The sequence below is a fragment of the Pleurodeles waltl genome, chromosome 12 (assembly GCF_031143425.1).
Source record: "Pleurodeles waltl isolate 20211129_DDA chromosome 12, aPleWal1.hap1.20221129, whole genome shotgun sequence".
Taxonomy (NCBI): Eukaryota; Metazoa; Chordata; class Amphibia; order Caudata; family Salamandridae; genus Pleurodeles; species Pleurodeles waltl.
In genome coordinates this window covers 542,137,032-542,159,938 of record NC_090451.1, presented here as the reverse complement: position 1 = coordinate 542,159,938, position 22,907 = coordinate 542,137,032, and positions in this window count along the sequence as shown.

The following is a 22,907-nucleotide window of genomic DNA, read 5'->3' as shown; positions in this document are numbered from 1 at the left end:
GTGCGTTTGCTATCGGAAGCTCCTTATGAGTTGCCCTTCCTGGAGGATGCAGCTCTTAACTCGTTGTTTGGCACATCACGGAACGCTGTTGCCTTGGCTGAGACTCAGGCTATGGAACACGACTACTCCTTGGTCCTTCTTGGCGATGCTTTCCCAACTTTAACACCTGCTGAAGTGGAAGATTTCTTGTCCTCTATTGTCCCGGATTCAATTAGTAATTTTAAAAATGACTCTGACTCTTGAAATTCGGTCCTTTTTATGCCACATGCTAACATTTTAAATTGTCCTTTTATATGCTCATTTGTCCTTTTAACTTGTAATTATTGACATGTTTTACACATATATCTTAGGTTGATTCTTAGTAGCTTTTATTTATATTTAGGCTTTGAACCACCTTCAACCGACAAGGGGAGGGTATTGTGTAGCCATTTTAGTTATAGCTCCATGCACGTTATTTTAGCATACTAGGCCTGCCACTGAGTACTTTAACCTAGATATATTTTATTCAGATTTGTTTTATTACTATTCTAATAGCCACTTTTGCGGTCTTGTTTTATTTCTCACTATCTAGTTGTTTTTGCCTAGGCTAGCACTATGTTCTCAAACAAGACATTCTTGTTCACTCTGTGCTTCTTTCAAGGCTGCAGTAAGATAGGTTGCCATGGTATAAGTTTTGTCTCTGACATTCATAGAAAAACACACATCCTTATGTAGGGACATTTTCTCAGAACATGAGCTGTTTTATTATAAAACATTTTCATTGTCCCTTACATGCTAGAGGGAGATTCCAGCCAGAGAACCACAACTTTATGTTGATTGCTGAACACTTCGCTACAGGTGCTTATGCAGACTTCAGGCCTTTGCTCAAGTATGGGGAATTATATCTTCCCAGGGGAACCTGAAGGGCAGAATTAGAGCTTAACACACTATGCTCTATTATAGCCTAGGTAGGAATTAGTCTATTGACTCTAGTGACAATATGGTAGCGTTATTCCTATACTTTACTCTCCTTGTCACAATTCTAATCTTGTCATGCTTTATCAACCTAGTTATTGCAGCACATGCTTTGCTAAGATGCAGTCGCTTCATTAAAATCTTATTGAAACATATACTGCCTTTGTCCTTGTGTATATGAGACCAATGGAACTGAGAGAAATTAATGAGACCTGAGTGTCCACGGTTTCCCTGAGAAATCAATGATGCCATGAGCTAAGCTGCCCAATCATCCTTGTCCTTGGGTGGAGATGAGGCACTGCTAGTTAGCTGGATTAAGGTGACAGGTGTCATCTGTAGTGGATTAGACTCAGTCTCCCACACCGCAGGCGATTCTGCTGCTCAAAATCCAGTAGTCTCATTAGAATAATGAGAGCCTACACAACAATATCATGTGCTCTCTTCGAGTGTTTTAGAACATTCCTGCAATGGTTGTTTTCTCTGCATATAGGCCATAAGCTCATTACACACTACCTGGATGACTTCTTTTTGTGGGCAACCCCAGTTCCGCAGACTGCCAGCGTTTACTGGTAAGATTCCAGAAGCTCACCGGGGTCCTGGGAGTGCCACTGGAACCAAAAACAAATTAGTAGGATCCAGTGCGGTCCTGTCATTTGCAGGCATTGAAAATGATTCAGGGGCAATGGAAGCCTGTTTACTAGAGGATAAAAGTGTATAATGCAATCGCTATTGGATGCCATGCTGGCTAAAAAGAAAGTCAAGGTGAAGGAGGTACAGGTGGTTTTGGGACATCTGAACTTTGCATGTAGGGTTATGAGGGTGGGGAGGACTTTTTGTAGGATGCTGAGGTTGTCCCTGTCTCGCTTGCCATTGGTACATCATCATGTGAGGATATCAGCAGATGTCAAAAAAGACTTGAGAATGTGTCGATGTTTCCTGGAGTCATTTTCAGATGCTGCAGCTGAAATGGGCTTTGGTCTGTACTGGCAGGGAACATGGTGCATAGAGGAATGGCCCGGGAGTGGGAGCGGCCTGGGCACAGCATTGTGTTTTTGGAATTTTTCCCATTGGTGGTGGGAATGGCTTTATGGGGGAGTAGTTGGGCAAAGGCAAGTAATGTTTCAGATTGATAATATGTCAGTGGGGCAGGTGGTGAACACACAATTGGCCAGAGATCCACACGTGTTGAAATTGCTGTGAGTCTTTGTACCTGGGTCCCTGAAGCATGACATTGTCTTTAGAGCTACATGTGTGCCAGGTGTGGACAATGCGGATGCTTTGTCTTATTCACAGTGGGAGCGATTCCATGGGCTAGCCATGGAAGAGTACAGAGTCAGGACCCACATGCCTCAGGAATTGTGGACAGTAGTCTCCAGAGGATGCTTCAGTTGGTGGTAGACTCATGGCTGGTTTCTAAAAGGACAGCCTATGCCCAGGCTTGGCCAGTATTTTTAAAGCATGGGGCACAACTGAGACAAGAGGAGTGGGCCATGGCAGAATATGTGGTTCGATTTATATTGGTGTTAATTGACAAAGGACAGTTGAGGGTAGCAGTTTTGGGGAAACTGGCAGGCATAGCTTTCATGGTCAAGCTGCCTTGGGGATATGCCCAATTGGCAGGGGAACTGGGGAGACAAATGCCTGATGGGTGGACTAGGGAGGCAGATCAGATAGGGCTAAAATAGAGGACTTTGACGCTGGGCCCCTTGAGATACATGCTTTTGGTTTTGCCTAGAGTTTGCCGGGGGAGAGCATGATATGTTGCTGTTCAGCGCACTGATGTCTTGGATGTTTTTTGAAGCTTTTCAGGTATCAAAGTTCTTAGGGGGAAAAGGGAGCCGAGGAGTTCTATAGGACGAAATACACCAATGTGAGGATGGGATACAGGTGTGGTTACACAGGTCAAAGACAGACCAGAGGTGATAGGTAAAGCTATATACCTCTGGGCTTTTCCCGTGGTGAGGTTTTGCACAGTAAGATGTGGGCCAATGGTTAGAGTGGCAGACCCTGATGCAGAAATCTGGCCCGGGACCAGCGTTCAATTCCCGCCTTGGCGGGTCTTGGGCTCAATTTCCTCCGACCTGATCATTCTCACATCGGTGCCTAATCTAATTCATGGGTCCCCCTCTGTAACTCTGGGCAATAGCTTTCTTAATCTCCACAACGGCCCCAACAGCGCTGGGATGCCTAGCTTCACCTTGGAGGTTGCCCAGGAGTGGGCACCTCACAGGGAAAAGCCAGGAGGGGTTCCACAGCAGTATGCGTACAGCGCCTTGAGACCCTAATGGGTGAGTAGTGTGCTATACAAGTATGAAGTTTACAGTTTTACATCTCTAGGGGCTCGGAATTTGATGGGGAGTGGGAGGGTCTTCCAGCATGGTGATGGCAGGCCAGTTACAGCATTTCAGCTCTTGACCATCGTATGTAAGGCACCTTGTATTATTAGGTGTGGATGCCAGGGGGTATGGGACGCACCTCTTCAGAACAGGTATGGCAACTGAAAAAAGCATGCAAGGTTGGAATAGCGCAAACAACATGGGTATGAACAGATGGTCTTCAGACTAGCTTTCTATGTTATGTCGGAGGATGACTGCTGAACCATTGCCTGTTGTCAACTGTTGTTTGTGTTTTTCAGGTTCAGTTCCTGGCCCAGAGGCTGCTGGCTTGGCATTGTGAATTGTGGGGCATTCTTGCTTTAAGTGGGCAGAAAGACAGGTAAGAGCAGGCACGGTGCAAACCTGGGCCTTGACCCCAATGTGTATCACGTCTGCTGACAATGCAAAGGGGGCATGCATTGGAGGGAGCTTTTACCATGTCTGAACAGGTTGTTAGTTAGGGGTCATTGCCCTGAAGTTTTGCTCTTATATTTAGGGGAAAATGACTTAGTTACGGAAAAAGCTTTGGCTTTGATGAAAGCGATGAAGGAGAACCTAAAGGAGATTCAGCACCAGTGGATCTGGCATGAGGCCACTTGGCTGGCAGCAATACACAAAGCCAGGTGGAAGCTTAACAAGGAAATACAAGTTTTTTTGTAGAGACTAGGGTATTGAACAGATGAAGCACTCTGATCTCTGATTTACAGTATGATGACACAGAGTTTTTCCATGGGGATGGGGTGCACTTGCCCTATCTGAGTATGGAGTTGTATACTATACAGTTGTATGTGGAGAAGTGTGGCATAATAGTTACAGCGGCAGACCCTGATGCAGAGATCTGGCCCAGGACCAGGGTTCAATTCCCACCTCAGCGGGTCTTGGGCTCAATTCCCTTGGACCAGATAATTCTTGCCTTGGTGCCTAATCTAATTAATGGGTTCCACTCTGTAACTCTGGGCAATATCTTGCTTAATCTCCCCAACGGCCCTGACAGTGCTTGGATGCCTGGCTTCACCCTGGGGGTTGTCCAGGAGTGGGTTCCTCACAGGGAAAAGCCAGGAGGGGTTCCACAGTGGTATGCATACAGCGCCTTGAGACCCTAATGGGTGAGTAGTGCGCTATACAAGTGTGAAGTTTACATTTGTTATTTTTATCTGCTGCAGCTGAGAGGTGTGCTAGCCAAGGTGTTTAATGTCTGCTAGAAGGCTTGGGGGGGGGGGGGCGCAGAAAAAGTTTTGTCAGGGCCTTTTTCTTGGTGCCAGTTGGCCGAGAAGTTGGCATGGTTTACAGAAGTTTACTGTTGTTGGAAGTGGCAATCCAGGCTGTAAGGGAATGGATAGGCAAGATCACGCCTGGACCAGACAGGAAAATAAAGGCTTATTAGGAAGTTACGTCAGTTAGAGTCTAATAACTGCACTAAAACTGGAGGGGAATTTTAGGGTATCAATTGCAGAAATCAGCACTGGAGGAAATAGAGAATTACAGAGTTAAAGTGCTGCAAGTGGAGGGCCACTTAGATGTGGGGGGTACTTAACATTGGTGAACATTTTGTATAGTGAGGTTTGTACTTTTGGTGGTACCTCCCTGTACAACAGCACATTAGAATATAAGAGCTAGGACCACGCTTCTGCAATACAGCACTAGAAACACGGATATTACCCCTCCTTTGAGTGAGAACTGGTTGGACAAATAGGTAACAGGACACTGCTATTGACAAAGATTAAAGACGTCAGACGTGCAGTATGAAGCATTACACACAATATTAAAACAAACAGTGGAAGAGTTCCCCCAAACACCAGATAAATAGTCAAAGCATAAGAAAACTGTACTTGGCCAGTGCTCTTCAACCAAGAACGTACGTGACATATCGGTTGTGCAAACCAGTTGGGAGGCAGCAAAGAAGAGCGACACTGCAGTAAACCTATGGTAAGCAGCAGGTGGGATCAAAGCCCTTTTAGTGAATACAGAAGGTCTTGCAGACAGTGCATGAGCACTGCCTAGGCTCGACCTAAACAGCAGGGTTAGTGATTCAGCAGTCAGCTGATAATGCTATCAGCAGGCCCCCTTTTTAGGGTCGAGCCTGTGCTAGCATGCGCTTGGGCATGCGTATCGCTTTCGAGACGCTTTAGTAGTTAGAAAAGGGCTCGGAGCCCCGTCCATGTCACATCAGCATCATTGGTTCGTGGGCTTGCCTTTTAAAATCTGCTTGCTTTCATTAGTGGAAGGCATACATACATCATGCCTTTTGCTGGTGGTTAGCCCTCCTCTAGCGCAGCAAGCATGTACTGAAAACATACGAGGCTCGCCTTTTTTCCGTCTGTTTTGTGGACTACTTTTTATCTTTTTTTGCAGCGCAATCTCACTTGGCAGAAGTCGAGCGCTTTGCATGACATCGACCCTGTTACATAGCTAATTGCACTTTTGCTGGTTAAGTAGATAATTACACTTTTGCCGATAGGTTTCACTACGTGTGAAATGTAGCAGCGCGATCGTGCTCTTTTTTGCCATTTAATGTGGCAAGAAAAGTCTGGTTGGGAGTTTACAACTGCTTATAGCTCTAACTCGGAGAAATGTGAGACCTGTTGCATTGCAAATGCTTATTATACTTAGGCAGGCTTTGTCTAGAACAGGTGTACAGGGGAGATTGACCATGTATGGCTGTAGCTTTGAGGCAGGTGCACAAGCAGTTGGCCGAGAAGTTGTCATGGTTTACAGAAGTTATTGTTGTTGACAGTGGCAATTCGGGCTGAAAGGGAACAGGTAGACAAGATCACGCCTGGACATGCCAAGAAGTTAAAGGTCCATTAGGAAGTTAAGTTAGTTAGAATAAGGTATCAGCTGCAAAAATCATCACTGGAGGAAATAGAGAATTACAGAATTAAAGTATTGCGGGGGAGGGACAGATAGGATTGGGGGTACTTAACATAGGTGAACATTTTGTACTGTGAGGTTTGTAGTTTTGTAAGGCGCAAGGCCCAGGTGTGTTTATGTGATGGACATCTGTTTCAATAAAGCAGCATTTTTCACACAAACCTGTCATCAGTGGTCGGTACTGCGCCCCCTCTTGCACAAATAGCAGTCACAATCTAGCGGGAGTGACAGTTCTATGTCAATAATACATGGCTTATTACATCAACCACTCATTGGAAACATACAAATCAAAGAGTGAGAAGTAAATCTAAATAATGAGCACCATTGCAGGCTTTGTTAAATGAGGCATCTCACTCACGAAGGACTTATTAAAAAATAAAGTACAAAATTGGATTTTAATCTATGCCATAAATTATAACAAATAAAAAACATTTTTTGTTTTCATTGAAGTTAGGTTGCATGTTTGCCCAAACGCTTAATAAGTAGGTGCAAGGTAAACAAGTATTAAGAGATGCAGTGGGTGTTGTTGCCTAGTGCAGTCCTTTCCCAAAATCTCAGGCAATGGCAAAGAAACGTGCGTTGGGTTTTGGAGAAGTTAGAAAGGCACGAACACTAACATGCCTGTTACTTATGTCTTTCTATACACTCGTTATTCTCTTCTCTGAGCCTACCTGAACTTTAGTGCATTCAGAATGCTTTACATTTGTGCATCGGCATCATCATGTCTTCCCCAATATGCCAGGGATGACAACCATTGTTCCAGTCAGCATGTTGCCAAACAATACCAACATTGTATCACAGCCATCAATTTGCACGGGATTACCAGCTATCATGCTGTCAGGGATTACTATCATTACGCCAGTGCCAGCATTTGCCAGGAATTATCAGCATTGTGTCAGGGTCAACATTTAACCAGAAATTACCATCATCGAGCTGGGGACAGCATTATGTGCAACATTACCACTGTTGTGATAAAGTGAGCATGTTGTCAGAGATAACCACCTTCGGGCCAGAGTCAGTATGTTGCCACGAATTACTACCACTGTGGCACAGCCAGCATTTTTTTAATGAATTACCACAATTGTGTCATGGCCAGCAATTTGCCAGTGATTACCACCACTGCACTGTGTCAGGGACAGACTTTTATCAGAAATTACCACCACTGGACCACAGCAGTATTTTGAAAGGGATTGGTATCATTGTGCTACGAATTATTACCAATAAGCCAGGCTCAGCATGTTGTGAGGGATTACCACCATTGTGCTACAACCGGCATTTTACCAGGAATTACCACTGCGCTAGAGTCAGCATGTTGCCAGACATTACCACCATTGTGCCAGCGCCAGCATGTTGTCATGGATTCCAACTATTGTGCAGTGCCAGCATGTTACCAAAGACTGCCACCATTGTGCCAGGGCCTGCATTTTACTAAAACCCAGGGCCCATATTTATACATTTTTAGCGCCGCATTTGCGTCAAAAAATGACGCAGTGCGACGTTAAAAAAGTATAAATATGGGTCCAGGTTCTAAACTCCAGACCTGTCATTGTTACCTATACAAGAACACATCAAGAACACTGAGCACCACCCGTACCGTACAAACCAGCCTATAATGGAACATAGCTAATTCACATTGTAGCCTAAAACCCAGCCACGCACTATAACCGCCTGCTCCACACCAACACCTCTGACACTGTACACCAGTACCCATTGCTCAAAATCTGCCAGAAAGTCAGTGCACAAGTAGAAGAACAAACAAAGATGATGGGGAGCCCTCGTGTTCTGAAAGAGGGAGTCAACTGGAGAAGATAATAACCGCCCCCACTATCAATGGGCAGATATGCGCAATGCAAATACCTCTGCACCTTGCCTCCATATCTACCTGCAGTCCTCAGCTCCCACCCACGGGATCGCTTACCTGTGTACCGCCTATAGCACAAGGATCACCCATTAACCATCAATTGCTCAGGTACACTTATTTTTAGTCAGAGTGAACACTTACTTTCTTTTCTCAAAAACGTTTCATTTATATTTGAATTTACAGCAACACATCACACACAGGAATCCAAAAAACCTTAGGCATATGAAAAGGAACATTATACGCAACTTGAAAATAACACAGTGGACAACTAATGCCTTCGTGCTACATGAAAATGAATACATATATGTACAAGTTAACAGAAACATGAAAAATAGAACAGATGCATCAGAATAAACATTTAAAATTGTCCAGCACATCAGTCAATGTTAATTATATTGATAATTCGCAATTAGCACAATGGGCAGTCCCAAAAGGATTTGAATCACCATACACAGTAGTTCTTTCTATTTATACATGTGGGGAAAAGACCATAAATGCCCATAACACTTCTCAACTTTCACTATATGCCGACATGTTTCAACCTTCAAAATAATGGGATAGAAGCCTTCATCACGCAAACTCATTGTGATCCTAGTGTGATATATTTATGAGAAACTATTAATTCTTCTAATCATGCTGAAGAACAGCTAATTTGCAATACAAACCCTGTATACTCATATGTAGACTCACCAATAATGTTATTGGCTACTCTGAATCATTAAACGCTGGCGCAAAGGCATGGAACCCAGGTATTCTATGACATTTGCCATTGAGATATACCATCTAGTGGATATTTATATGTAAAGATCTCCACCCGAGATGAAGCTATCTAAAATGTCTTTTCAAGGTTACATATATGATTATCGTGCAATATTACATTTGCACATTCTCTGCACATGATTTCATTTGACGCTAGGATTTCAAGCCATGTTGTGCTCTTTTAGAAGAGCTGGATTTGTGTGAAATTATACATATGTTTACATTGTATCAATTCCATAACGCCCCTCTTTACATTCACACTAAAGGTTTGGTACTACATGATACAAAGTCAATGAGCGCTTTGCTTGTGTCAAAGTTTTAATGCACAATTCGAGCACCTAAACAAATGCATAGTAAATCTCATCCCTTCTGTCCACGTTTATGGTCACTGTTGGAAATGGCCCCCCTCTGCAGGGTCACTCACAAACTTTTTGCCTTCCTCCTCTACTTTTTCTGACCTCGTTTTTTGCTTGCTTTGGGACTCTGCACACTTTACCACTGCTAACCAGTGCTAAAGTGCATATGCTCCCTCCCTATGAACATGGTAACATTGGTTCATACCAAATTGGCATATTTGATTTACTTGTAAGTCCATAGTAAAGTGCACTACATGTGCCAAGGGCCTGTAAATTGAATGCTACTAGTGGGCCTGCAGCACTGGTTGTGCCACCCACATAAGTAGCCCTTAACCATGTATCAGGCCTGCCGTTGCAAGGCCTGTGTGTGCAGTTTCACTGCCACTTCGACTTTGCATTTATAAGTACTTGCCAAGACTTAAACTCCCCTTTTTCTATATATGTCACCCCTAAGGTAGGCCCTAGGTAACCCATAGGGCAGGGTGCTATGTAGATAAAAGGCAGGACATATACGTGTGTTTTAATGTCCTGGTAGTGGAAAACTCCTAAATTTGTTTTCCACTACTGTGAGGCCTGCTCTTTTCATATGCTAGCATTAGGGCTAACCTCATATACTATTTCAGTGGTAGATTCTGAAAAGAAAGGGGTAATCAGGTCATATTTAGTATGACCAGAATGGTATTACAAAATCCTGCTTATTGGCGAAGTTGGTTTTTATATTACTATTTTAGAAATTCCACTTTTAGAAAGTGAGCATTTCCCTGCACTTAAAATCCATCTTTGCCTTACAGCCTGTCTTAAATCCACATCTGGGCTGGACTGGTTGACAGCTTCCTTGTGTATTTCACCCAGACAACCACAAACACAGGATACTCAGACACACCTGCACTCATCTGCATACTGAATGGGTCTTCTTGGGCTGGAAGGGTGGAGGGCCTGACACTTACATTTCAAAGGCTAGTGGCCTGCCCTCACAATGGACTGCCAAACCCCCTACTGGGACCGTGGCAGACAGACCTGTACTGAAAGGGTACCTTGTGCACTTCAAAACCACTCTTTGAAGTCTCCCCCACTTCAAGGGCAGTTTTGAGTATCTAAACTGGGTCTCTGACCCCACCAGATCAGACACTTCTGGACCTGAACCTGGAGCCTGTCAAGAGGAACTGCCTGGCTGCCCAAAGGACTCACCTGGACTGCTTTGCTGTGAAGGACTGTTGCCTTGTTGTTGCCCTGTTGCCTTGCTGGCCTCTGACTTTGCTGAGAAGTGCTCTCCAAGGGCTTGGATTGAGCTTGCCTCCTGTTTTCTGAAGTCACAGGGCCAAAAAGACATAGGCTCTCATTATGACATCGGCGGTGAGTGATAAAGTGGCAGAAATACCACCAACAGGCCGGCGGTAATTACCGCTAAATTATGACCATGCAGTGAGAACCCCCATAGACAGCCAATGTACCACACCATCTGCCAGGGCGTTAACATCACGCACCACGGCGGTAGACATCAACAGCCAGGCGGAAGACAAAGTACCGCCCACCATATTATGACACAGCACACCGCCACGATTTCCGGGGCGGTGCCAATGGCATCAAAAGCCTGGCAGAAACCCAACACAGAAAAATAAATACTCACCAACAAGTACACAGAGGACTCCGCCGCCTCCATAGGAACTGGAACTGCAAGTCTTCCTGATGCTCTTCTACGCCATGCTCCACCTGGAAGACCAACACCGATGAAGACGACGATGGTGAGTACAGTCGCCTAGCACATAAGGGAGGAAGGGAGGAAAAGGAGAGTGACACACACACGCACGACACACACCAGACACACACCAGACACAAACACACTATACACACAACCAGCTGCACACGTCAACCAATCGCACAGGACACATGGCACAATAATACATGGACCAGATTTCGGAAGTATTGAAAATGTTTTAGCAAGGGAAAAGCCACCACATGAAAATGATATGTACAATTGTCCACAAAGAGCCAACGCCCAGTCCAAAGTACAAAGGGCCCACATGGCCAAAGGGCACAGTCCAAGGCCCTGTAGTGTAGCCATTTTTAATGTAGCTTTCTGCGCGTTTGCTTAACGTATTAGGCCTCTGTGCACTTTGCCCTAGATGCATTTTATTTAACCTCACACTGTAATTTTACAATACCCAGATTCACGGTCTTGTTTTTATTTCATTCTATCACACTGTTTAGCTTACTTCAGCACTGTGTTCTCAAACTATACATTCTTGCTCGCTCTGTGCTTCAGTCAAGGATACACATTGCCGATAGACGTGGTAGAAGTTTAGTCTTTATGGTTCATAGAAAGTACACATCCTTACGTAGGGACATTTCTTAGAACACCAGCGTGTTAGTTATAAAAACACTTTCCAGTCCTGGTACACGTAGGAGGGAGATTCCGACCAGGAACCCACAACTAGATGCTGACTGCCCAGTTGCAGATGCTTATCCAGATCACAGGCTTTTGCTCAGGTATGAGGGTTGATGTCCTTCCGGGGGAACCTGAAAGGCAGGCTTAGAGCTTTACAGGCTGTGCTCAAAATATAACTTAGACAGAACATAATTTAGTTGCACTATGATAGCCTTATTCTTATGTTTCACTCTCCTCGTTACTATTTCAATCCTACTGTGTTGTATAGTTCTGGTTATTGCGGCGCACGCTTTGTTATCTAAAATGCAGTTGTTTTATTAAACCAATCTTTAAAACTCAAACTGCCTTTGTCATTTATATATGAGACCACACTGTATACGAGAGAACTGATTGTGACCTGAGTGACCACGACTTCCCTGGGAAGCACTAAGATGCCATGCGCTCGGCTGCCCAATTGTCTCTTCCCTTCAGGAGAGATGAGGCACTGCTAGTTAGCCGGAGCAAAAAACGGATATGGGGCGACAAGGGTCCTTCACCCTGGGTCAGACTTAGTCCCCCACACTATGAACGATCTTGCTGCCCAAAAATGTAGTAGTCTCATTAGGATAATGAGCGCCTACGCGACAGCCCAACTTGTCTCCTGACATCAACTGCACAGAACTCTGCAGGGGCATCATGTTGTCAGTGCGCAGGCACCTCAGGGGGAAGGAGGGTGGGGGGCATCTCAGCTGAGTTGGGGCACTTGCCCACTGGTTCTATAGGGGGCTCCATGCCCAGTTCTCTGTGCTGGGGAGTGCAAGGCCACAGTCTCTGGAGTGGGTCACTTTCCTACTGGTTCTGGAGGGGGCAAAAATGCCCAGTTCTCTGTCCTGGGGAGCGCAAGGCCACAGTCTCTCAGGTGGGTGACTTTCCCACTGGTTCTGGAGGGGGTTCCATGCCCATTTCTCTGTGCTAGGGAGTGCAAGGCCACAGTCTCTCAGGTGGGTGACTTTTCCACTGCTTCTGGAGGGGACTCCATGCCCATTCTCTGTGCTGGGGAGTACAAGGCCACAGTCTCTCAGGTGGGTGACTTTCCCACTGCTTCTGGAGGGGGCTCGCTGTACAGCAGTCGCAGGAGTGTAGCCTACATGCCATCTGCTGGAGGTGAGGGCTGCACTGCCTCTGCTGGAGGTGAGGGCTCCGTGACCACTGGTGGTGGTGGTGTCATCCTGACAGACTCTGCTGGAGGTGAGGGCTGCACTGTGTCAGCAGGTGAAGGTGCCTCCTTTGCAGCCTCTGCTGGAGGTGAGAGCTGCACTTTCCATCTGGAGATGAGGGCTGCACTGTCTCAGATGGTGAAGGTGCAGCCTCTGCAGGATGAGTGGGCTGCACTGCCTCAGATGGAGCTAAGGGCTTTTTCCCCTTCATGGCAGACTTCGAGGGCTTCTTTACCTTCATGGCAGGAGGTGCTGGCTCCTTCCCCTTCATGGCAGGAGTCGAGGGCTTCTTCCCCTTCACGGCAGGAGGTGCGGGCTCCTTCCCCTTCATGGCAGGAGCCGAGGGATTCTTCCCCTTCATGGCAGGAGGTGTGGGCTCCTTCTCCTTCATGGCAGGAGTCAAGGGCTTTTTCCTCTTCATGGCAGGAGTCGAGGGCTTTTCCCCCTTCATTGTAGTGGCTGTGGGATCCTTACCCTTCCTGGCTGTTGGTGTGGGAACGATCCTCGACTAGGAGGAGCCTCCACTGTCTGTGTGGACTGTTTCACTGAGGTGCTGGGCTGGGTTGTTGGGACCCTGCTCTTATGGTCAGGACGGCGGGAGGAGGAGGGAAGAGGCTTTTTAGGTGGGATGGGAAGAGGGAGGGGAGATGGGAGTGGAGGTTGAGGGAGTGGTTTTTGGAGGAGTACATATGCTGGACTTGGGTGAATGTGCATGGGGAGTGTGCTGATGTGAGGTGGATGGCTGTTGGGTGTCCGAGTGCTTGCGTTTGTGAGCTTTAGGGGGGGACAGACAGGGTTGAAGAGGACACAGGGGACGCGTGCATGGATGTTGTGTAGGTGTCTGCTTGTGAGGTGTGTGCTGCTTGGTGATGCTGCTGGTGGTTGTTAAAGCAGTGCATGCAGATGTGAGTGTGGACGTGACTGTGAGGGAGGTGGAGGAGGAGGGGAGACAGTGGAGGCAGTGGATGTGGTTGTGTCTGCAAACGTCTGGTGTTTGTGTGAGTGTTTGTATGTTGAAGTGTGGTGCCTGTGTTTGACTGTGCTACTCTTGTGTGTTGTCTTGTGTGCATGCTTGTCTGTATGTGTGCATGGGATGGGTTGGGGTTGAGGAGCCTGGGACTGGGACGTGATAGTTGGAGGGGGACGGTAGGCACAGGTACAATGGCTGCCATCAGAAAGGAGGCAAGAGACTGAATCGATCTCTGTTGGGCCACCAATCCACCATGGATGCCCTCCAGGAATGCATTGCATTGCTGCATCTGGGATGGCAGCCCCTGGATGACATTCACAATGGTTGACTGCCCTACAAAGATGGATCTCAGGAGGTCAATAGCCTCCTCACTGAGGGCAGCAGGGCTCACTGGGGCAGGGCCTGAGATGCCCACCCCCCTGGGTTAGCGGGCACAGGCAACTCGCTGAGGGGCTACTGGGAGGGCGGTGCTGGTACAGGGGTGGCGTTGCTACCTGCAGTTGGGGTGGTCAAAGAGGTTTCCGCCACCACCAGGGGGCTTCCATCGAAGGAGTTATCTAAGTCTGTGTTGTCACCTCCTGTCTCTGCCGTGGTGCTCTCCTAGCCCTCTGTCCCACTGGTTCCCTTGGCATCGGTGGACTCTGCCTCCTGGGTCCTGTGGGATGCAGTTCCCTCTGTCGCCAGTGTCCCTGCTCTTCCGCCAGATTATGCTAATGCACACATGGACAGGATGATAAAGGGGGGAGAGCGAAAGAGAACACAGGATCAATTACTGCACCAACACCAGTGTTGGCATACACAGTACCGTCACACACAGAGATCAGGATTGAGCACTATGCATTGCACTGCCATTGATTTGGCTAGATGGCACAGCAAGATGAGGGCCAAACACTGTAAAATGCATGCCTCCTGGGACCCACTAAACCCTGTCTGACATGGAATGCAACCTAGCTAAGTTACCTTATTTTCCCTTTCAACCATTACCCTTGAGCTGGATCACGCTGCAATGTTTGGCCTGGCATTAAGGGGCACCCACTAACTGACACCCACCACCTGGATCCCATGCCACCTACCAATTAATGTCGTAATGCCCATTGTACTCACCCCCTTGTGGCTGCTGTGATGCCCTTAAGTGCACATCCAATTCTGGGTAGGCCACTACCAGTATGTGGGCCATCAGAGGAGTCAGGTTCCGACGGGCACCCCTTCCTCATTGGGAGGCCATCCCCAGCTGTGCCTCTGCGGTCTTCCATGCCCAGCGTCTCAGATCCTCCCACCGTTTCCAACAGTGGGTGCTCCGCTTGCCATAGACCCCCAGGGTCCACACATCTTGGCGATGGCACGCCATAACGTCTTCTTTTGATGGGCGCTAACCTGCAGAGGCGATACAGACGGGAGGACACCGATACACATACAATCCAGCCTGTCACACATATGGCCCACCAATCCTGTTTCCGTCACCATTGGCCCCAACACATATCGGCCAGCGCACACCATGTACACCTACACAGTACATCCCCCAATACACAATGCTTGCACACACATCTTCATGCATCCTTTCCACATGCATCATGCCCAAGTTGTACTCACCTGTTGATCTGGAGGCCCACACAGCAGTCCGTACTGGGGTAGAAAACCATCCACCAATCGTTCCAACTCCTCCAAAGTGAAGGCAGGGCCCTTTCCCCAGTCACTTGGGCCATTGTAGGTTCCAGACACAGGTCACAGCAGCACACGCAGTGTAGGTGTTCTTCTGTTGAAGGTCAGGAAACAAGTGAAGAATCAGATAGAAAATGGCAGTCACGTCTGCAGCAGTGTACACCGTCACCACCGGCGCTGATCCCCATTGGCCACTGTACTCCATAGAGCCCCATATTATCCAATGAGGAATTGCATGGCATTGCAAGACCGCCTTCCGCCAGTCCCTACATACAGGACAGGCGGACGCCATGTCATGGAGATGGACAACCATCAGATTAACCTTGACTGCGTCACTGCCTAGATTTGCACATAACTGTCATTACCACTGTCCCATCACATAAATGCGACATGTACAGTGAGGTTGTGGTTCCATTGTTCAAATTGTGACAGCCTACTCACTCTTGTGTGCCTTAGATACCTACCACTGCGGATGAATAGGAGGAGGAGACAAACCTCCGTGTACAGACCCCTTGTGGACTTGGCTACACTGGTGGACAGGCGCATTATACTCACCTATTGTAGGAGGCTGACCTGGTTTGTAGTGGGTACCTTGGGTACTTACACCTCATACCAGGTCCAGTTATCCCTTATTAGTGAAGTAGTAGTGTTCTAGCAGCTTAGGCTGACAGAGGTAGCTATAGCAGAGCAGCTTAGGCTGAACTAGGAGACATGCAAAGCTCATGCAATACCACTTATAGTTACACAGTACTTATACACAAGTAAAAGACAATACTTAGGGGGTCATTCTGACCCTGGCGGTAGGTGATAAAGCGGCGGCCAACCCGCCAACAGGCTGGCGGTCCAAAAAATGGAATTCTGACCCTGGCGGGAACCGCCAACACAACCCGCCACTTTAACACTCCGACCGCCACGGCGGGACACACAAACAGCGCGGCGGTCACCGCCAACAGGCAGGCGGCAGACAATGTACCGCCCACCCTATCACAACTCACCAATCCGCCACCTTTTCCGGGGCGGGAGCACCGCCGATAAAAACACGTCGGAAACAAACTACGAACGGGAAAACGCTCACCTCTATACACTCCACAAGGGCGGAGGACAGCATGGAACCCGAATTGAACATCCTACCTGCTCTCGTCTACCTGCTCATCTACCACGAGTGTGAACTCCGGCGCAGACGACAACGGTGAGTCCCGCACCTACGACACAGGGGAGGGGGGGAGGAGGAAGGGTTACGGGCACACACATACGCATTACACCCACCCCCCAACTATCTACACACCAATGCAGAGCACCAAGTCAAAGTGACCCCACCCAAACCCCCCGGAATAACGAAAAGATATAATTTAAGTGAGAAACTAAATTTATGTATAAAACAGGTTCATTGAAGTCATGGTAAAATAGGAAAATGAATCCAAAAAATCCAAGTGTAAACATTGCGTAACCGATAAATAGAAGCAATAAGTCCAGCACAGTCACTGAAATTCCAACTGTCCGTGGGCCAAAGTGTGTCAACACATGGGCAAAGCCCACACAGGAGACCTGAGTCCGTTGGAGAGAACACTGCAGGGGCATCAGATGATAAAACTACAGGCACCTCAGGGGGAAGGGAAGGGGGGGCACCACAGCCACATGAGTCCACGACGCCTGATCCAAGAAGGGGCCACCATGCCCACTGTTCAATCCTGGGGAGTGCAAAGCCACAGTCTCTCAAGTCTCTACAGTGGGTGGCTTGCCCACTGTCATATCCTGGTGAGTGCAAAGCCACAGTCACTCAAGTCTCTACAGTGGGTGGCTTGCCCACTGTCATATCCTGGGGAGTGCAAAGCCACAGTCACTCAAGTCTCTACAGTGGGTGGCTTGCCCACTGTCACATCCTGGGGAGTGCAAAGCCACAGTCTCTCAAGTCTCTACAGTGGGTGGCTTGCCCACTGTCATATCCTGAGGAGTGCAAAGCCACAGTCCATCAAGTGGATACAGTCTCCACAGGCAATGGAGGAGGCAGGGTGGCCCGAGTGCAGCGTGAACAGTAGCACGACACAGACCCGGCACTGTCATTGGGCCAGCGGTGCTTGAGACAGCGGGGCCCAGCGGAGCGGTGCTTGAGATGGCGGGGCCCAGCGGAGCGGTGCTTGAGACGGCGGGGCCCAGCGGAGCGGTGCTTGAGATGAAGGGCCCAGCGGAGTGGTGCTTGAGACGGCGGGGCCCAGCGGAGCGGTGCTTGAGACGGCGGGGCCCAGCAGAGCGGTGCTTGAGATGAAGGGCCCAGCGGAGCGGTGCTTGAGACGGCGGGGCCCAGCGGAGCGGTGCTTGAGACGGCGGGGCCCAGCAGAGCGGTGCTTGAGACGCCGGGGCCCAGCGGAGCGGTGCTTGAGATGAAGGGCCCAGCGGAGCGGTGCTTGAGATGAAGGGCCCAGCGGAGCGGTGCTTGAGATGAAGGACCCAGCGGAGCGGTGCTTGAGACGGCGGGGCCCAGCGGAGCGGTGCTTGAGACGGCAGGGCCCAGCGGAGCGGTGCTTGAGATGAAGGGCCCAGCGGAGCGGTGCTTGAGACGGCAGGGGCCAGCGGAGTGGTGCTTGAGACGGCGGGGCCCAGCGGAGCGGTGCTTGAGATGAAGGGCCCAGCGGAGCGGTGCTTGAGATGAAGGGCCCAGCGGAGCGGTGCTTGAGATGAAGGGCCCCTGTTCAGCGGTGCTCCTCCCGGCGGGGCCCTGTTCAGCGGTGCCTTTCTGCACGGCGGGGCCCTGTTCAGCAGTGCCTTTCTGCACGGCGGGGCCCTGTTCAGCGGTGTCTTTCTGCACGGCGGGGCCCTGTTCAGCGGTGCTTGTTCTGTGCGGCGGGGCCCTGTTCAGCGGTGCCTTTCTGGACGGCGGGGCCCTGTTCAGCGGTGCCTTTCTGCACGGCGGGGCCCTGTTCAGCGGTGCCTTTCTGCACGGCGGGGCCCTGTTCAGCGGTGCCTTTCTGGACGGCGGGGCCCTGTTCAGCGGTGCTTGTTCTGTGCGGCGGGGCCCTGTTCAGCGGTGCCTTTCTGCACGGCGGGGCCCTGTTCAGCGGTGCTTGTTCTGTGCGGCGGGGCCCTGTTCAGAGGTGCCTTTCTGGACGGCGGGGCCCTGTTCAGCGGTGCCTTTCTGCACGGCGGGGCCCTGTTCAGCGGTGCCTTTCTGCACGGCGGGGCCCTGTTCAGCGGTGCCTTTCTGGACGGCGGGGCCCTGTTCAGCGGTGCTTGTTCTGTGCGGCGGGGCCCTGTTCAGCGGTGCCTTTCTGGACGGCGGGGCCCTGTTCAGCGGTGCCTTTCTGCACGGCGGGGCCCTGTTCAGCGGTGCCTTTCTGCACGGCGGGGCCCTGTTCAGCGGTGCCTTTCTGGACGGCGGGCCCTGTTCAGCGGTGCCTTTCTGGACGGCGGGGCCCTGTTCAGTGGTGCCTTTCTGCACGGCGGGGCCCTGTTCAGCGGTGCTTGTTCTGTGAGTCAAGGGAGTCCGACCTGGTCACGACTCCCTGCTCAGTCGCCCTCCGACCGTGCAGTAGCTGGACCCTTCGGTGACCGTGTCCTGGGCCCTTGGGTGTCCTCCCTCACACCAGGGATGGGGCTTGTGGGGCCCTCCTGGTCCGCGCTCCTGCTGGCTGACTTCTCCGCCCTGCTGCCCTTGCCCTCCTTCGATGTGGCTCTCTGGGCAGAACTTTGGTCCTTGGGGGCAGCCGTGTCAGTCGTCCTGCGGAGGCCCCTTCCTTTCCGGGTCCTCTTTCCAGGGGGGGGGCTGGCTGTCCCCTTGCTGCTGACCGATGTATCACTGCTGGCAAAGGGGGGACTCCAAAATCCATGCACTACGGTGACCCTTGAAGCCGGGCTGGTGGTGGCTGAGGCGCTCTTGGGACTCTTAGCAGATGGAGGGGGGGGGTCAGGTGAGGGAAAGAGGTCAAGAGTGGAGAGGTCAAGTTTTTTAGGACCAGGGTAAAGGGTAAGTGTAGTGGTAATGGGAGTGGAGGAAGAGGAGGTGGTTGTAGGAGAGTCAGGTGTGCTGTCCTTGGGTGAAGGTGCATGGGCTGGAGGCTGTCGTGAGGTGGTTGGCTGTTGGGTGGGTGGCTGCCTGCGTTTGTGTGTCTTGGAAGAGGGGGTGACAGACACAGTGGGAGAGGACACAGGGGACGTGTAAATGGCAGTGGGGGTGGTGACTGCACGTGTGCAGACTGGACTGGAGGGTGTGCTGGTGATGGAAGTACTGGCTGTTGGTGTTGTGCATGCAGGTGTGAGTAGAGACGTCACAGGGAGGGAGGAGGGAGACGAGGAGGTGGGGGACACAGAGGTGGTAGTGGCTGTTGGCATGTCTGCATCTGGGTGTTGCTTGGGTGAATGTTTGTGTGATCTGTGGTGCTTATGTCTGGATGAGCTGCCCTTGGGTGTTGAGGTGTGTGCAGGCTGGTCTGATGGTGTGGGTGGGATAGGCAGAGGAACAGGAGACAGAGACAGGCTAGAGGCAGTTAGAAGAGGGAGGCTGGAAACAGGGACAATGGCTGCCGTCAGTGCTGAGGCCAGAGCATTGAACGATCGTTGATGGGCAGCCTGACCCGAATGAATGCCCTCCAGGTATGCATTGCTACGGTGCACCTCCCTCTCTACCCCCTGGATGGCATTCAAAAGGGTAGACTGCCCAACAATGATGGTCTGTAGGAGGTCAATGACCTCCGCACTGAGGGCAGCAGGGGTAACAGGGGCAGGGCCTGAGGTGCCTGGGGCGAAGGAGACGCCCGCCTTCTTGGGCGAGCGGGCACCGAGCGAAGGCTGAGGGGCTGCTGGGAGGGCGGAGCTGGTGCGCTGGGTGGCGGCTGTACCTGTAGAGGCGGGGGGCACGGATGTTGCCGCCACCGCTAGGGAGCTCCCATCCGAGGACGTGTCGGTGTCGCTGGTGTAACCACGGCTCCCCGTTGTGAAGCTCCCCTCGCCCTCCGTACCACTGGTGGCCTCGGTGTCTGTGCCATGGCCCACCGGGGCCTTGTGAGTTGCAGCTCCCTCGTGCTCCGGTGCCAATTCTCCTCCGCCTGATGATGCTAATGCACACATGCACAAGAAGATAAAGAAAAAGGGTGAGGGGAGACATAAAAACAGGTTGAGTGCATGCATTGTCAACACCGTTGGCGGAGAGGACAGACACAGGAGCCTCATGCACTAAGCCGCGCAATCGGGGTACACTACTCAGTACTTGTGACTAGGCCAACAGGTCTAGGGACAACAAACGCGCACATGGGTGATGCAGGACCATGGATAGCTGTACTTGTCACCCTACAGAGGTGGGGGTCGGGGGCACAGGGACATGGCTAAAGGAGGGGACTACACTACAGAAAGCGCCCTGCCTAATGTCACCCACAGCCCTCTTCCCCCACCCAGGCACCTCCACTGCGCGTAAAGATAGCTGAATGTGCTGGTACTCACCCCCTTGTGTCTGCTGTGATGTCCTCACGCACCCATCCAAATCGTGGTAGGCCACCGCCAGGATCCGGGACATCAGGGGGGTCAGGGTATGACTGGCACCCCTCCTAGGTTGGGAGGCCATCCCCAGCAGTGACTCGGCGGTCTTCCTGGTCCCGCGGCGGATGTCCTCCCACCTCTTGCGGCAGTGGGTGCCCCATCTGTTGTGGACCCCCAGGTTCCGGACTTCCTTGGCGATGGCACGCCAAATGTCGACTTTCTGATGGGCGCTGACCTATTTGACATGTACAGGGTGGAAATTGAAATATCATCAATTTTCCGCATGATAGATGCGATTGGCCCCCCCTCCCCAACCTTGCCATGTGGCACATGCTCTCATCTGTCGTGCCTTGCACTCGTCATTGTCTCCCCACCCCACCATCTTACATCCACCATACACAACCCAGGCATAGCCCATTCAACGTGCACACAGTGTACTTACCTGTTGGTCTGGAGGACCGTAGAGTCGCGCATACTGGGGCAGGACCCCATCCACAAGTTTCTCCAACTCTTCTGTAGTGAAGGCAGGGGCCCTTTCCCCAGTCGCAGCAGCCATTGTATCTCCCAGACCGAGGTCACAGCAGCACTTGCAGTATAGGTCCTCTCCTGTGGATGATCAGGTCTCGAGTGATTAAGCAGATAGAAAATGGCGGTCACGCCCGCGGCGGTGCGTACCGCCGCGGTGCGTTCCGCGCCCGCCGGCGCACCTAGTCATTGGCTCGTGAAACCCATAGGGTTCGATGTTAACCAATGCGGCTTGGCGCTGCGGTCTTCGACCGCCTACCGCCACGGTGTGTCACGCCAGCGCATTGACCTCACATCCCACTGTCACACTTCTCAGGTCAGGCAGCCGCCATTTCAAGGGCCCACATGGCTTAATTTCTACTGCGTCACACAGGCCTAGGCCTTGCATTGCCACTCATACAAGCCATTCAATGCATTGAGAATCGTGTACTGTGCAAGCTGTAGTTACGTACCTGTGGGTTGCTTGACTCTGTACTCCATGTTGTCCTTCCTAGGCACCGTCCGCTGGGACTTGCGAGGAGAAGGATGAATCCTCCCGTGTACCGACCGCTGGTGGACCTGTCGACAATGGAGGAACGTCATATAATACTTCGATACCGACTTGACCGAGCCACTATACATGAACTGTGTGCCCAGCTGGAGCCAGCACTGATGTCCCCCATCCGCCAACCCACAGGAATTCCCCCTCTGGTGCAGGTTCTGTCAGTCCCCCATTTTTTGGCAAGTGGGTCTTTTCAGACAACAGTGGCCATGTCATCAGGGATGTCTCAGCCTATGTTTTCTAAGATTTTGTCCAGAGTGTTGTCTGCCCTGACGAAATACATACGGAGCTACATTATTTTCCCTGAGGAGGGTGATTTGGCCACTGTGAAGGGTGACTTCTATGCCCTTGGACATATCCCCAACATCATTGGTGCCATTGATGGGACCCATGTGGCCTTAGTACCCCCAAAAGACGATTAGCAGGTGTACAGAAACAGGAAAAGTTACCATTTGATGAATGTCCAGGTGGTCTGTTTGGCTGACCAGTACATCTCCCATGTAAATGCCAAGTTCCCTGGGTCAGTGCATGACGCGTATGTTATGCGAAATAGCAGCATCCCTTATGTGATGGAACAGCTACAGAGACACCGTGTGTGGCTCATAGGTGACTCTGGTTACCCCAACCTGCCGTGGCTACTGACCCCAGTGAGGAATCCCCGGACCAGGGCAGAGGAACGGTACAATGAGGCCCATGGGCGATCTAGGAGGATCATAGAAAGGACCTTCGGCCTCCTGAAGGCCAGGTTTAGGTACCTGCATATGACAGGGGGATCCCTAATGTACTCACAAAAGAAGGTGTGCCAGATCATCGTGGCCTGCTGTATGCTTCACAATCTTGCATTGCGACGCCAGGTGCCTTTCCTGCAGGAGGATGCTCCAGATGGTTGTGTTGTAGCAGCTGTGGAGCCTGTGGAGAGTGAAGAGGAGGAAGACGACGGGGACGACACGGACAACAGGGACACAGTCATACAACAGTATTTTCAGTAGCA